This window comes from Sardina pilchardus, chromosome 18 (assembly GCF_963854185.1).
Source record: "Sardina pilchardus chromosome 18, fSarPil1.1, whole genome shotgun sequence".
NCBI classification, from domain to species: domain Eukaryota; kingdom Metazoa; phylum Chordata; class Actinopteri; order Clupeiformes; family Clupeidae; genus Sardina; species Sardina pilchardus.
This window is the reverse complement of record NC_085011.1, coordinates 31396885-31419068: the sequence shown is the minus strand read 5'-3', so window position 1 is coordinate 31419068 and position 22184 is coordinate 31396885. Positions and strand designations below refer to the sequence as shown.

At 38.0% G+C, this 22184-nt stretch overlaps 1 protein-coding gene and 2 long non-coding RNA genes across 3 annotated transcripts in view; 1 reads left to right on the top strand and 2 right to left on the bottom strand.

Moving 5' to 3' along the window:
- The window catches only part of LOC134064343 (uncharacterized), a 190387-nt gene that overhangs the window by 25219 nt on the left and 142984 nt on the right, over positions 1-22184 (top strand). The window lies entirely within an intron of this gene.
- The window catches only part of LOC134064340 (serine/threonine-protein kinase 32C-like), a 247095-nt gene that overhangs the window by 115040 nt on the left and 109871 nt on the right, over positions 1-22184 (bottom strand). The window lies entirely within an intron of this gene.
- On the bottom strand, positions 17108-19617 carry LOC134064344 (uncharacterized). Its single transcript, XR_009936290.1, has 4 exons — positions 19366-19617; positions 18269-18360; positions 18068-18156; positions 17108-17481 (listed from the first exon to the last, which is right to left on the bottom strand). It is a non-coding gene; the product is annotated as an uncharacterized LOC134064344 (long non-coding RNA).

The following is a 22184-nucleotide window of genomic DNA, read 5'->3' as shown; positions in this document are numbered from 1 at the left end:
CTAGCAACAAATGTTTCAAAATAAAAGTCCTCACTAGCAAGTTAGCTAGTTAGCATGGTTAGCATAGTTAGCATTGTTAGCATAGGTAGCATTTTTAGCATAACTGCAAAAAATCATCAACTAAGTTAGCTAATCAACCTGGTTAGCATTATTAGCAAATTTAGCATTGTTAGCATAGTTAGCATTTTTAGCATTACTGCTAGAAATCATCGGTTAAGTTAGCTAATCAACCTGGTTAGCATTGTTAATAAAGTCAGCATTGCTAGCATAATTAGCATTTTTAGCGTAACTGCTAGAAATCATTACCTAAGTTAGCTAATCAACATTTTAACATGAATAGAAATCATTAGTTAAGTTAGAGTTGGAATGTTTCATCTTTAAACTGTCTACCTTCACACTATCAACTCTCTGTAAACTATGCAACCACCATGTTTACCCTAGCTACACCTTAGTAACCATATCTACATTATCTATCTATTTTTGCATTTTCATGCACTGGTAATTCCTTGGAATTGCATTTCTAGTTAAACTTCTTCTTCTAACGCAGCCAATTCAGCTTCAACCGTTTAACGTAGAAACTTCATTCAAACGTTGTTGCGTAGGTCTTGCTTATGCCATGCCTGCTTTGTATTTTTCAACTTTGTAACTTTTATACTTTTTAAACTATTAGTTAAAAACTATTACAATTTCCCCCATAGACTTAACATTGCTCATTATGACATCACGGCAGCAATTAGAATCTTAGGCCAGGTGGCCGGCCACCTGGGCACCAACTGTCAGTTTCTCTGGCTTTAAGCATACAGTCTCTCAGAAAACTACACATATCCTGTTAAACTGTTTCCTCTGTCCACAACTGTTTCAAAATAAAAGTCCTCACTGCAATAATACACTATTAAATCATTTAACCATTGAAACTACTCAACTATTGAACTGTTCAACCATTCCAATTGTCAGTTATCATCCACTATACCTCCAGTCAACTACATGAAACCTCCATGTACCTAGCAACCAACATAGCAACCATTAAAATTAAGCGTTTATGACCGTTTCCATAGCAACCAACATGATTATACTGCAGTAACTTCTTGTTTCCTGATAGTGGCCACCATGGATACCCTAGCAACAAATGTTTCAAAATGAAAGTCCTCACTAGCAAGTTAGCTAGTTAGCATAGTTAGCATTGTTAGCATAGTTAGCATAACTGCAAAAAATCATCAAATAAGTTAGCTAATCAACCTGGTTAGCATTGTTAGCAAATTTAGCATTGTTAGCATAGTTAGCATTTTTAGCATTGCTGCTAGAAATCATTGGTTAAGTTAGCTAATCAACCTGGTTAGCATTGTTAGTAAAGTTAGCATTGCTAGTATAATTAACATTTTTAGCGTTACTGCTAGAAATCATTAGCTAAGTTAGCTAATCAACATTTTAACATGAATAGAAATCATTAGTTAAGTTAGAACTGGAATGTTTCATCTTTAACCCTTTGTGGACGGCCCATTGAAATATGGTTCGATTTCGAACCATGACGTGTTCGCCGTGTTTGAATCACGCATTTAACCTCACCGATGAAAAAAACTATGTAGATACGTTGTCAACAGCTAGCCAATCACTGTCAAGTAGTTTAGTTCGTTTTGATAGCCTATTGGCTTAGTTTTATGTCATTTTACATCTTGTGATTGCCCCGCCTCCGATACTTCCGCGTTCAGCTCATTCGCGGCTGTTCAATGAATAAACATGTTGGACCATACATATCGACAAGTCCGTTTTTCAGCTGCTGAGGTGGCAGAAATGTGTTGTCAACACATAAATGATGACAATAGCAGTGAAGACAGTGAAATAGGTGGCTTATCTAGTGGAAAAGAGTACAAGTTGGACCGTGAACTGGATGAAGACTTTCGTGACTCTGACTCCGACGACGACTAGCTGCTACGGCGACAACAACGTGAGTAAACAATAAAGTTCTTGAAACTCAATATTGTATTTTACTACTACTTACACTACTTACAGCTTCATAAAACATTATATTTTCGTGTGATAACACTCTGAGTAGACTGTGCCTTTTGTATGGTGTGTTTTTTGTCTGTCACAACTGAAAGAAATAGCGCCTCGTGTTTGTTTATTTTTGATCGCGCTTTATCTACTCGCGGGTAAATTATTCGCTCTTTGCCAACATTGTAGTGTTGCTAGCATATTCTATGGGCATGTCTGGATGAAGAGCTGAATATAGTATGGAAGGAATAAATAAATATCAGTGTTACTCATTCTGTTTAGTTCCAGACATGTCTATTTGTGCTCCCTATAAGAAAGTAATGGCATATAAGAAAGACATGCCTAGTAGGCCTAAGTAGCAACCTTCTCTGACTGAAAGTAGCCTTGACCTAGGTGTTGAACATTGAACTTGTTTTTTTTTCTCTCTCAACTTCTAGACAGAAAGCCTAATGACATTTAGTAAGTAAGCAACCTTTCTGCTACAACCTTTTCTGACTGAATCTAGCTTTGACCTAGGTTGTAAACAACTTACTTTTTTTTCCATCTCAACTTCTAGAAAGAAAATAATGACATCCCTGCTGAAAAAACCAGCAAGAAACCAGCTTAGGCTGGTAGCTGGTTTTAGCTGGTTTTAGCTGGTCTTTGCCCAAAACACAGTTCTTATTGCTGGTCTTTGCTGGTGTAGCTGGTTAGGCCACCAGCTAGACATGCTGGCGTGACCATCTGAGGAAGCTGGTCATGCTGGTGTGACCAGCCTGTCGTTTGGGATACAGCTGGTTTAAGATGGTCATGCTGGTGACCAGCCTGTCCAGCTTGACAAAGATGGTCAAGCTGGTTTTCTATAATGACCAACATAAGCTGGCGTGGCCAGTAAAAACCAGCAATGTAGACCAGCAACACCAACTAAAATGACCAGCTTAAGGTGGTACGACAATCAAAACCAGCTGAATTACCATCATAAGCTGGGTAAACCAGCTGAAGGTGTGTTTTCGCGAGAGTTTTGCTGGTCTAGCTGGTTAACCATCAAAGGGTGGTCAAACAAGCTGGTTAACAAGCTGGTCAACCAGCAAACCACCTTTAGCTGGTCAGGCTGGTTTTTTCAGCAGGGATGTAGTCAATAGCAACTTTTCTGCTACAACCTTTTCTGACTGAAATTAGCCTTGACCTAGGTTGTGAACAACTTGTCTTGTTTTTTTTTTTATCTCAACTTTTAGAACTCAACATTCTCCTGGTTCTGCCACCGACTCAGAGGAGGATGACCCTGACCCTTGAACCTGAAAGGACCAGAAGGAATGCCAGAACGACCTGCACATCCAGTGAATCAACCTGTTGTCCAGACATATAGCTATGATGATCCAGACATGCTCAACCAGTTGCCATCTGTCCGTCCTGTACGCCAGCCTGGTGTTCACCTAGATGTACAAGTATCACGAGGTACCATGACCAAAGCCATAGATTTTTAAAAACTTTTTTCTACAGATGCCCTCCTGCTACAAATGCACCTACACAAATGCTTATGCTTGGGAGGAAATCCTCAGAAAGCCCTATTATGGTGGTACAGATGGTACAAGGAAAGAAACCAGTCCAGATGAATTGGCACGACTGATGGCCCTTGTAATGTTTTGTGGTCTTGTCCCAGTCAGTTCTTTTTACAGATACTGGAGCCCCAAAACCATGTACCATGGCCTGTGGGCACGCAGCATAATGTCAAGAGACCGGTTCAAAGCATTGATGCCAATGCTCCATGTTGTAGATACTGGTGCTGAAGATGAGCGTGATAAACTGTGCAAAATCACTGGCCTGTTAGAGACTTTCAAGGTGACGTGTAGTAAAGCACTTTACCAACCATTCCAGCATGTTGCTGTGGATGAAAGAATCAAAACATAGTTTATGCTTCTATACAAAACCCTGGGGAATTTGTCACTGATCATATTCCTTACTGGTACGGGTACTGTTTATAGTGATTGACAAGAGATTATTGTTTATTGCACATGAAAGCAGGAGGCACTTTCCATTACCATTGATCTGACATTGAGTGTTCATTCACTATTGATTGTTTATTGGAAATGCACTTACCAATGAATTTACATTTATTGTTGACCATAAATAAGACATTTTTTTAGATTTTATTGATTGCCTGTTTATAACATGCTTTTTCATCCTAAATAAGAAGCACTTTTTTAGTTGATGGTTGACTTTTTGTCCATTGCTGCTTATGTTTATTGATTGTTATTTTTCGTGACTTGATAAGTGCACTTCTTTATTGAGTTACCACATCTAAAAAAAAAATGACTGAAGCAATATGATTTGTAATAATTTATGTTTGCAAATAAATCAACTAAATACAATCAAAATAGATGTTGGGTGTTGTGGTGGTTTCCAAAAAAAAGTTAGAATGTACTGTACATATTTGGGTTATTTAGGTGCAACTTTTCGTTGGTCACTAAAAGGTTAACACTTTCTTTTCCATAAGGATTTGTATTATCTGTCCTAAAGTATAGTGAAACATACCATATATAGCTCTGTCTCATGGATATATGGCCAAAATAACTTATTTTGACCATTCTGTCTGGATTTTGAGGTCAAATGTCAAATCGGGCAGTGAAGACATTCTACTCTGTAAAGATTCTAAAAATTTCTGCAAACGTACAGGACATAATGAATTGACTATAACTTTTGAGCAGAAAGTGATAAATTGATTCTGTTTTTTTCCTTGAGTAGGGGACAACATTGCTAGTCTGTCATGTACTCTAAGTTTTTCTCTATCTACAACAGAAATTAGAGAAAAATAAGATTTATGTTGAAAAACTGTAATTTTCTCCTTTTTTTCGGATTAATTTTGAGCATATTTATAAAAATAATTATGCTACCCTCACACATAATTACTTATGTTTTATATCATTTTAAAGTGCTCTTTCTTCTGATTACAATGGTGTGTATATTTTATCTCTGCCATGTAGTATGGCCACACTGTAAGCTTTTTTGTGCCCCGAGGTCATCATTCTACTATTTTCTGCAAACGTACAGGACATAATGAATTGACCATAACTTTTGAGCAGAAAGTGATAAATTGATTCTGTTTTTTTCCTTGAGTAGGGGACAACATTGCTAGTCTGTCATATACTCTAAGTTTTTCTCTATCTACAACAGAAATTAGAGAAAAATAAGATTTATGTTGAAAAACTGTATTTTTTTTTATTTTTTCAGATTAATTATGAGCATATTTCTAGACATAATTATGTTACCCTCACACATAGTTATTTATGTTTTATACCATTTTGAAGTGCTCTTTCTTCTGATTACAATGGTGTGTATATTTTATCTCTGCCATGTAGTATGGCCACACAGCAAGCTTTTTTGTGCCACGAGGTCATCAAGTGTGGAAAAAATGGAATGTTCGGGCAGTCAACAAAGGGTTAAACAGTCTACCTTCACACTATCAACTCTCTGTAAACTATGCAACCACCATGTTTACCCTAGCTACACCTTAGTAACCATATCTACATTATCTATCTATTTCTGCATTTTCATGCACTGGTAATTCCTTGGAATTGCATTTCTAGTTATTCTTCTAACGCACGCAAATCAGCTTCAACCGTTTAACGTAGAAACTTCATTCAAACTGCGTTACGTAGGTCTTACTTAGGACATGTGTGCTATGACTTTTCAACTTTGTAACTTTTATACTTTTTAAACTATTAATTAAAAAACAATTTCCCCATAGATTTAACATTGAGCTATTTCCCCATAGACTTAACATTACCCTTTATGACATCACGGCAGCAATTAGAATGTTACGCCAGGTGGCCAGTCCAGGTGCAGCAGCTCTCTCTCTCTCAGGCATATGAGACTACATTTTCTGTTCTCCTGTATCAACTGTATCAACATAAGTCTTCCTAATTCCATCCAACTTTCTATCCATTCATCTTCTTCAAACCATTCACTCATCCACCCATTCTAAACAGTCTGCCTATCAACATCAATTAGACGATCTACATTCAACTTTTAAACAATCTACTCTAGGCTTTAAGCAAAGTAAGCAAGCTCTGTCTCTGGCTCTCTTAACACTAGCCAGTTAAATTGATTACACCTGTATCTGTATCCACTACTCTCAGTAGAGAGCTGTGTCTCTCCACTCTACAAGAATAGGCACATTCCATCCAACTTTCTATCCATTCATCTTCTTCAGAACATTCACTCATCCACCCATTAAACTGTCAATCAATATCTATTAAACAATCTGCCTATCAACATCCATTAAACATTCTGTCTATCAACATTAATTAGACTATCAACTTTTAAAGTATTTACTGTGGGTGCCTCTCAAGCAGCGTTTATATGTCCTCCCTCTCTCCTCGATCCTCAATGATCTACATAAAGAAAGATCAGTGAGGATCGAGGAGCGAGAGAGGACGCGTAAACACTATATGAGAGGCATCTTCTGTCTCAGGCTTTAAGCATACAATCTCATTAAGACTACAGATCCTGTTTCACTACTTCCTCTGTCCACAACTGTTTCAAAATAAAGGTCCTCACTGCAATAATACACTATTAAATCATTTAACCATTGTAACTACTCAACTATTTAACTGTTCAACCATTCCAACTGTCAGTTATCAACTATGCCTCCAGTCAACTACACGAAAACTCCATGTACCTAGCAACCAACATATCAACCATTCAAATTAAGCGTTTATGACCGTTTCCATAGCAACCAACATGATTATACTGCAGTAACTTCTTGTTTCCTGAAAGTGGCCACCATGGATACCCTAGCAACAAATGTTTCAAAATAAAAGTCCTCACTAGCAAGTTAGCTAGTTAGCATGGTTAGCATAGTTAACATAGTTAGCATAGTTAGCATTTTTAGCATAACTGCAAAAAACATCAACTAAGTTAGCTAATCAACCTGGTTAGCATTGTTAGCATTTTAGCATTGTTAACATAGTTAGCATTTTTAAGATTATTGCTAGAAATCATCAGTTAAGTTAGCTAATCAACCTGGTTAGCATTGTTAGTTTAAGTTAGCATTGTTACCATAGTTAGCATTGTTTGCATAGTTAGCATTTTTAGCATAACTGATACCTTCACACTATCAACTCTCTGTAAACTATGCAACCACCATGTTTACCCTAGCTACACCTTAGTAACCATATCTACATTATCTATCTATTTTTGCATTTCATGCACTGGTAATTCCTTGGAATTGCATTTCTAGTTATTATTCTTTTTCTTCTAACGCTCGCAATTCAGCTTGAACCGTTTAACGTAGAAACTTGATTCAAACTTTGCTACGTAGGTCTTACTAAGGAGACCTGTGCAATATATTTTTCAACTTTGTAACTTTTATACTTTTTAAACTGTAAATTAAAAATTATTAAACATTTCCCCATAGACTTAACATTGCTCATTATGACATCACGGCAGCAATTAGAATGTTACGCCAGGTGGCCAGTCCAGGTGCAGCAGCTCTCTCTCTCTCTCAGGCTACATACACTGGCTCTCTTAAGACTAGCCAGTTAAATTGATTACACCTGTATCTGTATCCACTACTCTCAGTAGAGAGCTGTGTCTCTCCAGTCTACAAGAATATAAGGCACATTCCATCCAACTTTCTATCCATTCATCTTCTTCAGACCATTCACTCATCCACCCATTAAACTGTCTATCAACATCTATTAAACAATCTGCCTATCAACATCCATTAAACTCTCTGTCTATCAACATTAATTAGACTATCTACATTCAACTTTTAAATGATTTACTCTGTCTCAGGCTTTAAGCACACTCTGGTTCTCTTAAGACTAGCCAGTTAAATTGATTACACCTGTATCAACTACTCTCAGAGAGCTGTATCAGTGTCTCTCTTAACAAGAACATAAGTCACATTCCATCCAACCATCTATCCATTCATCTTCTTCAGACCATTCACTCATCCACCCATTAAACTGTCAATCAATATCTATTAAACAATCTGCCTATCAACATCCATTAAACATTCTGTCTATCAACATTAATTAGACTATCTACATACAAGTATTTACTGTGGGTGCCTCTCAAGCAGCGTTTATATGTCCTCACTCGCTCCTCGGGCCTCGACCCTCAATGATCTACATAAAGAAAGATAGAAGGGCTAGACTATCCCATTGTTGCCGCTCCATCATTCTTTATGTAGATCAGTGAATTGTCAATTGTTTCCTCTGTCCACAACTGTTTCAAAATAAAAGTCCTCACTGCAATAATACACCATTAAATCATTTAACCATTGAAACTACTCAACTATTGAACTGTTCAACCATTCCAACTGTCAGTTATCATCCACTATGCCTCCAGTCAATTACATGAAACCTCCATGTACCTAGCAACCAACATAGCAACCATTAAAATTAAGTGTTTATGACCGTTTCCATAGCAACCAACATGATTATACTGCAGTAACTTCTTGTTTCCTGATAGTGGCCACCATGGATACCCTAGCAACAAATGTTTCAAAATAAAAGTCCTCACTAGCAAGTTAGCTAGTTAGCATAGTTAGCATTTTTAGCATAACTGCAAAAAATCATCAACTAAGTTAGCTTATCAACCTGGTTAGCATTGTTAGCATATTTAGAATGGTTAGCATTTTTAGCATTACTGCTAGAAATCATCGGTTAAGTTAGCTAATCAACCTGGTTAGCATTGTTAGTAAAGTTAGCATTGTTAGCATAATTAGTATTTTTAGCATAACTGCTAGAAATCATTAGCTAAGTTAGCTAATCAACATTTTAACATGAATAGAAATCATTAATTAAGTTAGAACTGGAATGTTTCATCTTTAAACTGTCTACCTTCACACTATCAACTCTCTGTAAACTATGCAACCACCATGTTTACCCTAGCTACACCTTAGTAGCCATATCTACATTATCTATCTATTTTTGCATTTTCATGCACTGGTAATTCCTTGGAATTGCATTTCTAGTTCTGCTTAACATGCTGCGCAAATGTGTTCAAAACGGCTGCTGTACGGTCCTTAAAATGTACACCGTACTGCTGCATTCAAGTTAACTCTGCTAACGTCTCACAACGTAGCCTACATTAGGGAGACTAAACTAAGTTATGCATTCGAGCTGTATCTCCAAGCGTTAGAATAGTGTCAACGAAGAGACTCTTGTGTGGGGGCGGATCTATGGGGGAAATCAATGTGAATTGGAATTGTACATTGTAATTGATAACACCTGCGTGTTCAGGGCTGCCCGCGGTGAAGCCAGAGAAGGTTAGGAGACGCTAGCTAAGGCCGGGGATGTAGGAGTGAGGACTGATTGTCGCTTCCCAGTCAGGGGGTTTTCCTCGTAAGCTGCTGTGGAGGCAGCGTTGGATCGGGTACTTCACCGGCCAGCGGGCCGGTCAGCGGGCCGGTCAGCGGTTGAGACCACACAAGAGTCTCTTCGTTACACTATTCTAACGCTTAGAGATACGGCTCGAATGCATAACTTAGTTTAGTCTCCCTAATGTGGGCTACGTTGTGAGACGTTAGCAAAAGTTCACTTGAATGCCGCCGTTTTGAACACATTTGCGCCGCATGTTAAGCAGAATTAATAGCAGTTTAGCTCGCCGTATGTGGCAACAACAATCCTTCAACAATCGTTTTTGTTAAATGCACATGCAGAGGCAGTGGTTTCATTCGGGCAAAGAAAAAGCTGCGTGCGCGCAGCTCAATGAAAGTGATTCAATTGATAACATGATTTAAAAATAATTTCAATCGTACAACATAGAACATTATTTCGTGGCGGCCCGCCACAGATTACTCAATGTATGGGAAACACTGTTAATGAAAATGTTTCCTGTCATTTCAGCTGCGGTGGAAAATGGAGCAACAAGGCTGACCGTGACATCGGGAGAGCTGAGGCAGATCATCTTAAACATGATGCACCTGGACGGTCCGGTGGCGGAGACTTAAAGAATTAAATAAAATTACAATGAAATGGATAACGTTTGTTTGACTGTTTGTTTACGCCTAGCTTGCTATTGTAATGTAGGCCTATTAGATTATGTATTTATCATCTAGATGGTTAAGTTGGTAAATGAAAATGCTTAATGCACATTTTAAAAGCCTATAATAGGATAATATAGGCTTATTTTAACAGCAATAGTATGGGTAATGGTAAAGTTAGTAAGTGCTTAATGCACATTATTTAAAAGCCTATAATAGGATAATATAGGCTTATAAATTAATATATAACAGCAAAATTCTGGTTGAAAATAGGTCCATGGCAGCACCTAAACAAGACGTGGTTTCAACCAAATTTAAACGTTGAAAAGGCGTCTTTCCATAGACGTCTTTTCAACGACCATGAAAAGACGTCATCTAACCTTTCACTTTTAAACCAAACTGGGCCGTTGTTTCGACGACTTGACAAGACGTCTTTTCAACGACTTTTCAACGTGATTTTGCTGGGGGGGATTGGTCATTTATCCGGTTTATCCTTACCAGTGCATGGCTTTGAATATATTACAGTAGGCTAACAGTTGCCAACAAATATAAGGGATTCAGCCAGTCGAGTTTATTTAATATTTGCGGCATGCACTTGAAACGCCGATCAAAAGTTCTGACATGTTAAACATGACGTTTGTCATTAATTCACCACAAAATGCTGTCGTATGGCTTGACGCACAGTAGCCTACGGTAGTCTATGCCTATCTCTGAAACAACATGAACATGCATACCGAAATCTAAAGCCTATACATTGCTAGACATTTATTTTGCGGAGATAGGCCTAGGCTACTAGTCGATGGTTATGGCTACAATGAATCACCCTCACGGCCCTATCGCATATCTGACCATTGTTACAATGTTAAATGTGCGATCTCCTCTGTGCATGCAGCCTACGGTTATAAGTAAAGTGACAAGCGTAGGCATGTAGGCTATTAAAGAGATTTCTGTTCAATACATTTTATTTTCAGTTGTCAAAAGTGGTGGGGACAAAAAATGTAGCCTACCCAGCGTCGCCGGCAGTGGCGTGCAGTGAGGTCTGTGGCAGGGTAGGCAGTGGCCATTCACATAATGTAAATTCCATCCGTACACTCGCAAATAGTACTATATTTTCATGGTAATACTCCTCCTACTTAATAATTTCACAGAATCAGAGGCGTCACTAGGTGTGCATTTTTTTTTAATTTTATTTTGTTTTCACCCTACGGAGGTACGGGGGAGAATTTTGAAAATTGGGCTGTTAAAGATGCCGTTTCAACATAGTTTGAGAAGGAAAGTAAGGAAATTCGTTGGGGTCCTCCTCATCATATTTTAATAACAAATAGCTTAAAGCTAATTTCCCTCACTAGACCTACTGGTATTTATGGGGGATTAAGAGGGAGAATCGTTTTAACTGAGACCTCACACCTAAAGTTTGTTTTTCTGCCCGTGACATGATGAATGAATACCTGGTTATTGTGCCCACGTTGTTGGCTTTAGTAGCCTATCACGCCGACCTGCTGCAAACGTGAGAGACGTCTTGTAGGCTACTGTTGATGAAATATAACCTCGTTTTCTAGCCTCTCTGTGTACTTGGTTGACCATGGTTATCCGTCTGGGTTTTTAATTAGCTAAACTACATAAATCCACCGTTAATTTGTAATTGTATGTCTCTCCCTGCTGTTTCCCTATCCGGAGTTGTCCCTATGACTTGTCCGAGTTGATCGTTGAGGCCGGACTGCCATTGGCTTATCTGCGTTCTAAAGGCAGCACTTGGCGGGAATAAGCATGCTTATGCTCCCCATAAACTTTAGCATAAATCATGTAATACGCATGCGCAACCTCCGAAATTCGCAGCATTGAAATGAATGGTGAGGATAGGCAGAGACCTTGAAAGCCTACCCTGGCCTTTGGAATACAAGCAAGCTTCGGGACGGCTTGCTTGGGCATTCCCACGGTAACCAGGCATGTTTGCTTTGCTGCGTATTTCAGTGTTGTGAATCGCTGTTTGCGTAAGCCTTCACGTTTGATTTTTTTACCTTAAATAAGACGTAACTTTACTTTTTAGAGTTGAAATTGCATTCTAATTGTATTGTTTGTGACTTCAGTGTGAGCTTTTAAAAATATATTTTTTAAATATGTGTCGTCCTTTTTTTTAAAGTGAAATTTACTCAGGGTAGGCACTGCCTACCCTGCCTACCCTGCCCGCACGTCACTGGTCGCCGGTTAAAATGAACGTATGCCTGCGCTTTAAAATGGCCTATAAACATTATTAAGTATTCCTGGCATATAAATGTAGCCTGATGTCCATCTTGGCCATCTCTTTCGTCTTCGCCTTGACAACAATAGCCTATTCACGGAAATGCGGTCTTGTAACCGTAATGAATTAATGAATTAATCTAAGGTTGCCTATCGAGTGTTTCAGGTTGAATTGAAGGCTATTTCCTTCTGATAGGCCTATAGGCGATTTTCTTAAACCATTTTCAATCATTTCAACAACGGTTTATTGAAACGTCGTTTGATTAATTTCGCCAATCATCACCTTCATTTTAATGATTAAATGAGACGGATATGCGGTCTTCGTCATTAAATGCTGTTGAAATGCGGGTTGAAACTTTCTGCCACCTGGTGGTTGTTTGGGTACATTGCCTTAGCCTCGAAAAAAATCGTCTCGACAGCCTACGGGATCTCTTCGGGAGTCCCGCGGGAAAAGGTGCATCCTCAACCCGTACCCACTGTAGGGTTAACATAGATTTTTATTTTTAAAGGCCAGCTATTTCATGGATCCAGGGTATTATGCATCCTGATAAAGTTCCCTTGGCCTTTGGAATTAAAATAGCCCCACATCATCACATACCCTTCACCATAGCTAGAGATTGGCATGGTGCTTTTTCCAGTAGGCCTATTAGCCTGTTTGATTTGCATTGAGCTCAATGAGCATCAAACAGGCTAATAGGCCTACTGGAAAAAAATCTCTTGCTATGGTGAAGGGTATGTGTACGATACGTTCTTCAATCACAAAGAAAATTGGTGTCCTTAGCGGTTTTATTTTTACTCCTTTTTTGAATTAAGGTTAAGATCAATTGTCAAATGATGATTTTATAATCCTCTTTTTAGGCAACTTTAGCATGGTATCAAATACATTTTCTCCTCACTGTATGTATATATATATATATATATATATATATAAACCGGAGATGAAATCGCCAATCCTGCATAGTTTCTCTTGAATTGAATTGAATTGAATTGCTTTTATTGTCATTGTACTTTGCAATACAACGAAATCAGGAGCGCTACTCCACTGGGTGCACACATACAATAAATAATCATTATAAGACATTATAAAACACACTAAGACATATAAAACGCAATAAAAGAGTAACAGAGCAATGGTCAGATAGTGCAACTATTAAAGTGCAAGAAGTGACACTAGGTGGCTGGGTTTACCTATTGTTTGTTTAGGGAAACTATTGCGAAGATACTTTTAAATCTTGTGGTACTGGATTGTATGGACCTATAATGCCTACCAGAAGGTAACAGTTGAAACAAGTGGTGGCCAGGATGAGTATTGTTCTTGGCTCTTGAAAGAGTGCGACACTGGGTGTAATATCTCAGGGGGAGGGGGCAACCAATGTTTTTTTCTGCATTTATTATGATTCTCTGTAGAGATTTTTTGTCTGCTGCAGAACATGCAGCAAACCATACAGAGATGCCATATGACAGGATGCTCTCGATGATGGACCTGTAAAATGACACTAGTAGCTTCACATTCAAGTTGTTTAAGTAACTAGAAAACGTAATTTCGAGGAAATTACCAGTGCATGCAAAAGCAAGACATAAGATAAAATGTGAAACAAACTTAAATTTACAAACCGAACCAATACGTGATTGGACTTTTACTCTCTGAAGCTTGACTTTTCCACCTCTGAGTGTGAGTGCGTGTGAGTGTGCGTGCGTGCGTGTGTGTGTGTGTGTGTGTGTGTGAGTGGATGTAAGTGGATGTAAGGAGCATGGCTTTCTATGATGCAGTGAAATGGGGGAGTTAGGTTAGAATGTTGTGGAGTGCATGGAGAAGTGTGGTATATGAAGTGCTGCAGTCAGGTGTGTGTGTGTATGAGTGAATGGGTAGACAGAGAGAGCTGATAATGCAGGTTCAATTTAACTGGCTGTCAATTAAACTTGATAGGGCCTTGAGCAGCTGGCTCCTGACACAGGTGCAAATCAGCTTAATCAGCAGTGCAGTGTGATAGACCTCTGAAGTTCGCCTACAAAAAAGCTTGCCATATATGGGCAGTTGGCTTCAATTAACTCCTGGATCTCCTTATATGGGCAAGGATAGCAGCTTCAGAGGTCTATGAAAAGTCAATGGGGAAACATATTTTGCTAATATCTCAAAAAGTATCAAGTTTACAGAACTGAAATATACAAAGACTTAGTCTTATTTTCAAGACCTACGTAACGAAGTTTGAACCAAGTTTCTACGTTAAACGGTTGAAGCTAAATAGGACCTGGTTAGGAGAATAATAATAATAACTAGAAATGCAATTCCAAGGAATTACCAGTGCATGAAAATGCAAAAAAATGTAGATATGGTCACTAAGGTGTAGCTAGGGTAAACATGGTGGTTGCATAGTTTAAAGAGAGTTGATAGTGTTAAGGTAGACATTTTAAAGCTTAAACATTCCTGTTCTAACTTCACTAATGATTTCTAACAGGTGTTCTAAAATGTTAACTATGCTAACAATGTTAACCAGGTTGATAAGTTAACTTAGCTGATGATTTCTAGCAGTAATGCTAAAAATGCTAACTATGCTAACATTGCTAACTATGTTAGCAATGCTAACCACGTTGATTAGCTAACTTAGCTAATCATTTTAACAGCTGTGTTAAAAATGCTAACAATGCTAACAATGCTAACCAGGTTGATTGGCTAACTTAGCTAATCATTTTTAGCAGTTATGCTAAAAATGCTAACTATGCTAACAATGCTAACTATGCTAACCATGCTAACAATGCTTACTTGCTAGTGAGGACTTTTATTTTGAAACAGTAGTTGCTAGGGTATCCATGGTGCCCATTATCAGGAATAAAGAAGTTACTTTAGCAAAATCATGTTGGTTGCTATGGAAAAGGTCATAAACGCTTAATTTTAATGGTTGCTATGTTGGTTGCTAGGTACATGAAGGTCTCATGTAGTTGACTGGAGGCATAGTTGATGATAACTGACAGTTGGAATGGTTGAACAGTTAAATAGTTGAGTAGTTTCAATGGTTAAATGATTTAATAGTGTATTATTGCAGTGAGGACTTTTATTTTGAAACAGTTGTGGACAGAGGAAACAGTTAACAGGATATGTAGTCTTCACAGAGAGATTGTATGCTTAAAGCCTGAGAGAGAGAGGGCTGCTGCAGGTGGGGCTGGCCACCTGGCATATGATTCTAATTGCTTAACGACCCGATTGTGATGTCATAGAGGCCAATGTTAAGTCTATGGGGACATTTTTAATAGTTTTTATTTAATAGTTCAAAAAGTATAAAAGTTACAAAGTTGAAAAGTCATAGCAACTCGATCCATTAGAATACCTACGTTACGAAGTTTGAATGAAGTTGCTAAGTTAAACAGTTGAAGAGAAATTGCGTACGGAAAAAGCTGTCAGCGGAATAATAATAACTATAACTAGAAATGCAATTCCAAGGAATTACCAGTGCATGAAAATGCAAAAAAATGTAGATATGGCTACTAAGGTGTAGCTAGGGTAAACATGGTGGTTGCATAGTTTAAAGAGAGTTGATAGTGTTAAGGTAGACATTTTAAAGCTTAAACATTCCTGTTCTAACTTAACTAATAATTTCTAACAGGTATTCTAAAACGTTAACTATGCTAACAATGCTAACCAGGTTGATAAGTTAACTTAGCTGATGATTTCTAGCAGTAATGCTAAAAAATGCTAACTATGGCTGCATCCGAATAGTCAGTACATACTAGCTTCGTTTAGAACGTACTACTCAACCGTCAATTTAGTACGTTATTTATGTATGCGAGCGAGTAGTAGGCATACAATTCGGACGTACTGGGCAGCCATTTTGCCTGTCCTTTGACCCCGGATGTTTACATGTGACGCGAACACAATGACCGACGCATGCCGCGAAATTTTAAAGCCACCTCGGAGAATTGACCTCAGAGCCGTTTATTCGTCTTATTTCTCTTTAAACCGCTGAACGTATTTACGAGAATGACCTCCGAGCCGTTTATTCATTAAGTTTTGCTTGACACAACTGAACGTATTTACGAGAATTTACCTTAGAGCAGTTCATTCATCTTGTTTAGCTTGACACGACCCGTCTCCATTTTTGGCCGGGGGAGTCCTGTATTTTACCCTTTCTAGCCGTCCACCCGCAGTATTTCACCGTAAATCTCCCAGCTGACTAAACTGGCTTCATATGTCAACGTGAACTTGAGATTTTTACCGGGAGACGACGGCCCTTTGTCCCGAACAGTCCTGCTGCAGTTTGCCTGACGTGACTCGCGGGAGACATCGCGGAATTTTGTGTGCAATAAAAATAACTTTCATTACTCATTATAATGAGCATGCATTACTGACTAAATAAATTGCTATGATGTAGTTTAAAACAAACCACTGTTGTAAATAAGACTAGTAAACAGGCCTGCATTGTAGCACATTAGCCTAATTCAATAACAAGTGTGTTTCGTACCTATTTAACCAAACAGCATAACATGACGTGCATAACAGTATCTAAACGTTCAGTAGGCTAGCCTACAATTGTTCCAGAAATCACACATGAAAAGGTATCCCTTCGATTTCAATTCATTTTACATTTTGCACATTCCAACAGAATAACCCAGGTGTGCCTGACCTCAGTAGTTCTTGAATTTCCCCCTGGGGATCAATAAAGTATCTATCTATCTATCTATCTATCTATCTAATCACAATAATCAGACCACCTACCAAAAGTACTTGAAAATTCACACAAATCCAGTAAAATCCAAATCTAGTAAATAAATGCATAAGCTTTTATTAGTTTAACAAACAAAACCTAGCAATTGAAATTTTAAGAATGATACAAGCTTTTACAACAATCTACATGTAATAATAAATATTTGAAAACTGTATAATGATTCAAATAAATAAAGTAGCCTATAGTTAAACATAGGTAGTGTTACATAAATATTTTAAGAAGCTTTTAAAAGAAGCTTTTAAGTGTTAAGAACTTCTTAGGAGCGTTCTTTGAGCGCTCCTAAGAAGTTCTTAGCACTGAAGAGCTTCCTAACGAATCTGGGAAACCCAGCCATTCCATTGTCAGTAGTTGTGGCTTGTGATTCAAGTGTGGTGTGGGTGCTTTAAATTCTGTATTTTTGTACCATGACCAACCCAGTTACACACATGCTGACATAAACGCACGCACACACGCACGCGCGCACACACACACACTCTTGGCCACTGGTCTTCCTTTCTGGTGCCTCTTCTTCATTGTTGTCTCCACCTGTTTCAGCAGCAATACCAGCCGGGGGTTGTATCCAAACTGCATTTAGATATAAAGTAATATATTTTCAAGATCATTATGAGGTCTAAAGCAAGATTTCAACATGTCATCTGTCAGAGAAGTTGTGTTTGTCCACTCAAATATATTTACTGATAGCCACCTTATCTCTCTCAGTTGGGGGTTGGTCAAAGAGTTCTTTCTATGCATCCTTCTCAATTTAAGAAGCATGGACAGCATATAATTAAAAGAAAAATAATTATTCATCATTTACTGTCTGACCTACTATAACTAAAGCCCAGTCTTGCAACTTAAGCGGTCATTAACACCTCTCTTGTAATTATTTTGAGCAAACAAGACATTGTGTGGTTGTTAAATGATCATGTATTGAAGAGGAGAGAGGAAACCGCACACTCTTGTTCTGATGCCAAAATGTATTAAATCAATTTATTTAAGAAATGTTGGCATCAGAACAAGAGTGTGCGGTTTCCTCTCTCCTCTTCAACTATTACCGTGATCAGCACCTCGCTAAAACAGGTGTGCGCTGCTCTCCCTTAAAACAAAATGATCATGTATTACCAATGCCAATTACCAAGAGCAATAGATATGCGTCAACACATTTGCACACCTGAAGCAAAAGGGCTTGTGGACTTCCTTCACGAGATCCTTGTGGGTGCTCCAGTTGGCCATGTTGTGGATGTGGTAAACCAAAAGTATCTAAAAATGACAAATAAAAACAACACAGGCCTAGATTAAAGCTTATTACTATTATTTGCCTCATCTAAACAAACATGTATTACATATTCGATTAAATCAATGTACAACTTACTAATAACTCTGCTCTCTTGTCTTGTCACAAGAATTGGTTCGCAAATGCAGCCTTCTTCATCCAAAGGGGTGCAGGTAGCTGATCAGTGTTGCCTGGATTCAAAGGTGTATATTCAAATGAGTCATATAGTAGGTGGTTGGAAGGCTATATGTTCAAACTTCAAACTAAGGATATGTTCAAATTGGCTACATGATCATAAACAAGCTCCTAGTACAAAACAAAGAACTACCAAAATATGCCTAAGCTACTGATTTGATTTGTATTAGCTTTACAGTACATGACTTCAGTTCACACACACACACACACACACACACACACACACACACACACACACACACACACACACACACACACTGAAGCAAGCTGCATAACGTAACTATGAGGTGCCAATCGCTAGATATTCTTCTTCCAAGTCCTGCTGGTTAATGTTAATCCATCTCTGTAATAATTAGGTCACGGTTCACTTTGAAAACCATAGAATTTAGCAAGTATAGCTAATATAACATTACAGCGAGGTTGACTAACCACAAACACTGTAACGTCAATTAGCCCAACAAAGTAGGCTATGAAATCATAACGTTACGTTACCACTACTGAGTGAGGCGGCGTGTATCCTCGTTCGTCCATGCAGCATTAAATAAAGAGACTTCGTTGTACTACAAAACTAACGTTAACAGATAATCGTTTTCTTGACGGGAATACACACGATATTACCCTCGATACACACAGCACAGCTGTCTCCAAAATAACAAATGTACCTCAGCTCACGTAAAGCATTGCTAACGTTAATCAGAACTCCAAAATATAACGCTAGCTTTAACCAACAATCACATTTAACGTCGTACACGACAAATTTACCAACGTACATAACGAATTTCACTTTAAAGTTGATAGTAAACTTAAAACTTAAGCTACAAGATTAATAGACCAACTAAAGCAGACAGATAACGTTAGACAGGCTAACATTTACATGAATTAATGTCTTCTCCCGATAATACAATCGCAAATATAACTTACCTCAACTGAATTGAACTGATACATAACGTATTTTCGAAACAGCCAACGTTTAAACTCAACATTTCTACTAATATACTTACATTTATAAACATCGGTTGAAGTTGTCGCTGTCGGCCCGTCACCTTTGATTTTCCCGGCGGCTTGTCTTCTTCTACGGTTATTTGACCCCCGGTGATTTGTGGGATAGCGTAGTGACCAACCGTTGTATACTGTGGAGGTAGTAGGCCATCCGGGTACTTTTCGCCTACTAGTTGATGCCTACTAAGCATTCGGACGTACTACTACTGTGACGTACTGCGTCTCGCCTACTGATTAGTACGTTAGTATGAGTATTCGGATGCAGCCTATGCTAACATTGCTAACTATGTTAACAATGCTAACCACGTTGATTAGCTAACTTAGCTAATCATTTTAGCAGTTGTGTTAAAAATGCTAACTATGTTAACTATGCTAACCAGGTTGATTAGCTAACTTAGCTAATCATTTTTAGCAGTTATGCTAAAAATGCTAACTATGTTAACAATGCTAACTATGCTAACCATGCTAACAATGCTAACTTGCTAGTGAGGACTTTTATTTTGAAACAGTAGTTGCTAGGGTATCCATGGTGCCCACTATCAGGAATAAAGAAGTTACTGTAGTATTATCATGTTGGTTGCTATGGAAACTGTCAAAAACGCTTAATTTAAATGGTTGCTATGTTGGTTGCTAGGTACATGGAGGTTTCATTTAGTTGACTGGAGGCATAGTTGATGATAACTGACAGTTGGAATGGTTGAACAGTTAAATAGTTGAGTAGTTTCAGTGGTTAAATGATTTAATAGTGTATTATTGCAGTGAGGACTTTTATTTTGAAACAGTTGTGGACAGAGGAAACAGTTTAACAGGATATGTGTAGTCTTTTGAGAGACTGTATGCTTAAAGCCAGAGAAACTGACAGTTGGTGCCCAGGTGGCCGGCCACCTGGCGTAAGATTCTAATTGCTGCCGTGATGTCATAATGAGCAATGTTAAGTCTATGGGGGAAATGGTAATAGTTTTTAACTAATAGTTTAAGAAGTATAAAAGTTACAAAGTTGAAAAATACAAAGCACATATGGCATAAGCAAGACCTACGCAACAAAGTTTGAATGAAGTTTCTACGTTAAACGGTTGAAGCTGAATTGCGAGCGTTAGAAGAAGAAGTTTAACTAGAAAAGCAATTCCAAGGAATTACCAGTGCATGAAAATGCAAAAATAGATAGATAATGTAGATATGGTTACTAAGATGTAGCTAGGGTAAATATGGTGGTTGCATAGTTTACAGAGAGTTGATAGAGTGAAGGTAGACAGTTTAAAGATGAAACGTTCCAGTTCTAACTTAACTAATGATTTCTATTCATGTTAAAATGTTGATTAGCTAACTTAGCTAATGATTTCTAGCAGTTACACTAAAAATGCTTATTATGCTAGCAATGCTAACCAGGTTGATTAGCTAACTTAACCGATGATTTCTGACAGTAATGCTAAAAATGCTAACAATGCTAAATTTGCTAACAATAATAACCAGGTTGATTAGCTAACTTAGTTGATGATTTTTTGCAGTTATGCTAAAAATGCTAACTATGCTAACAATGCTAACTATGCTAACCATGGTAACTAGCTAACTTGCTAGTGAGGACTTTTATTTTGAAACATTTGTTGCTAGGGTATCCATGGTGGCCACTATCAGGAAACAAGAAGTTACTGCAGTATAATCATGTTGGTTGCTATGGAAACGGTCATAAACACTTAATTTTAATGGTTGCTATGTTGGTTGCTAGGTACATGGAGGTTTCATGTAGTTGACTGGAGGCATAGTGGATGATAACTGACAGTTGGAATGGTTGAACAGTTCAATAGTTGAGTAGTTTCAATGGTTAAATGATTTAATAGTGTATTATTGCAGTGAGGACCTTTATTTTGAAACAGTTGTGGACAGAGGAAGTAGTGAAACAGGATCTGTAGTCTTAATGAGATTGTATGCTTAAAGCCTGAGACAGAAGGTGCCTCTCATAGCGTTTACGTGTCCTCTCTCGCTCCTCACTGATCTACATAAAGAATGATGGAGCGGCAACAATGGGATAGTCTAGCCCTTCTTCTATCTTTCTTTATGTAGATCATTGAGGATCGAGGAGCGAGGGAGGACATATAAACGCTGCTTGAGAGGGACCCACAGTAAATACTTTAAAAGTTGTATGTAGATAGTCTAATTAATGTTGATAGATAGAATGTTTAATGGATGTTGATAGGCAGATTGTTTAATAGATATTGATTGACAGTTTAATGGGTGGATGAGTGAATGGTCTGAAGAAGATGAATGGATAGAAGGTTGGATGGAATGTGCCTTATATTCTTGTTTAGAGAGACACTGATACAGCTCTCTGAGAGTAGTTGACACAGGTGTAATCAATTTAACTGGCTAGTCTTACGAGAGCCAGAGTACTCTTAAAGCCTGAGACAGAGTAAATAATTTAAAAGTTGAATGTAGATAGTCTAATTAATGTTGATAGACAGAGAGTTTAATGGATGTTGATAGACAGATTGTTTAATAGATGTTGATAGACAGTTTAATGGGTGGATGAGTGAATGGTCTGAAGAAGATGAATGGATAGAATGTTGGATGGAATGTGCCTTATATTCCTGTAGAATGGAGAGACACAGCTCTCTACTGAGAGTAGTGGATACAGATACAGGTGTAATCAATTTAACTGGCTAGTCTTAAGAGAGCCAGCCTGAGACAGAGTAGATTGTTTAAAAGTTCAATGTAGAGCGTCTAATTGATGTTGTTGATAGGCAGACTGTTTAGAATGGGTGGATGAGTGAATGGTTTGAAGAAGATGAATGGATATGAAGTTGGATGGAATTAGGAGGACTTATTT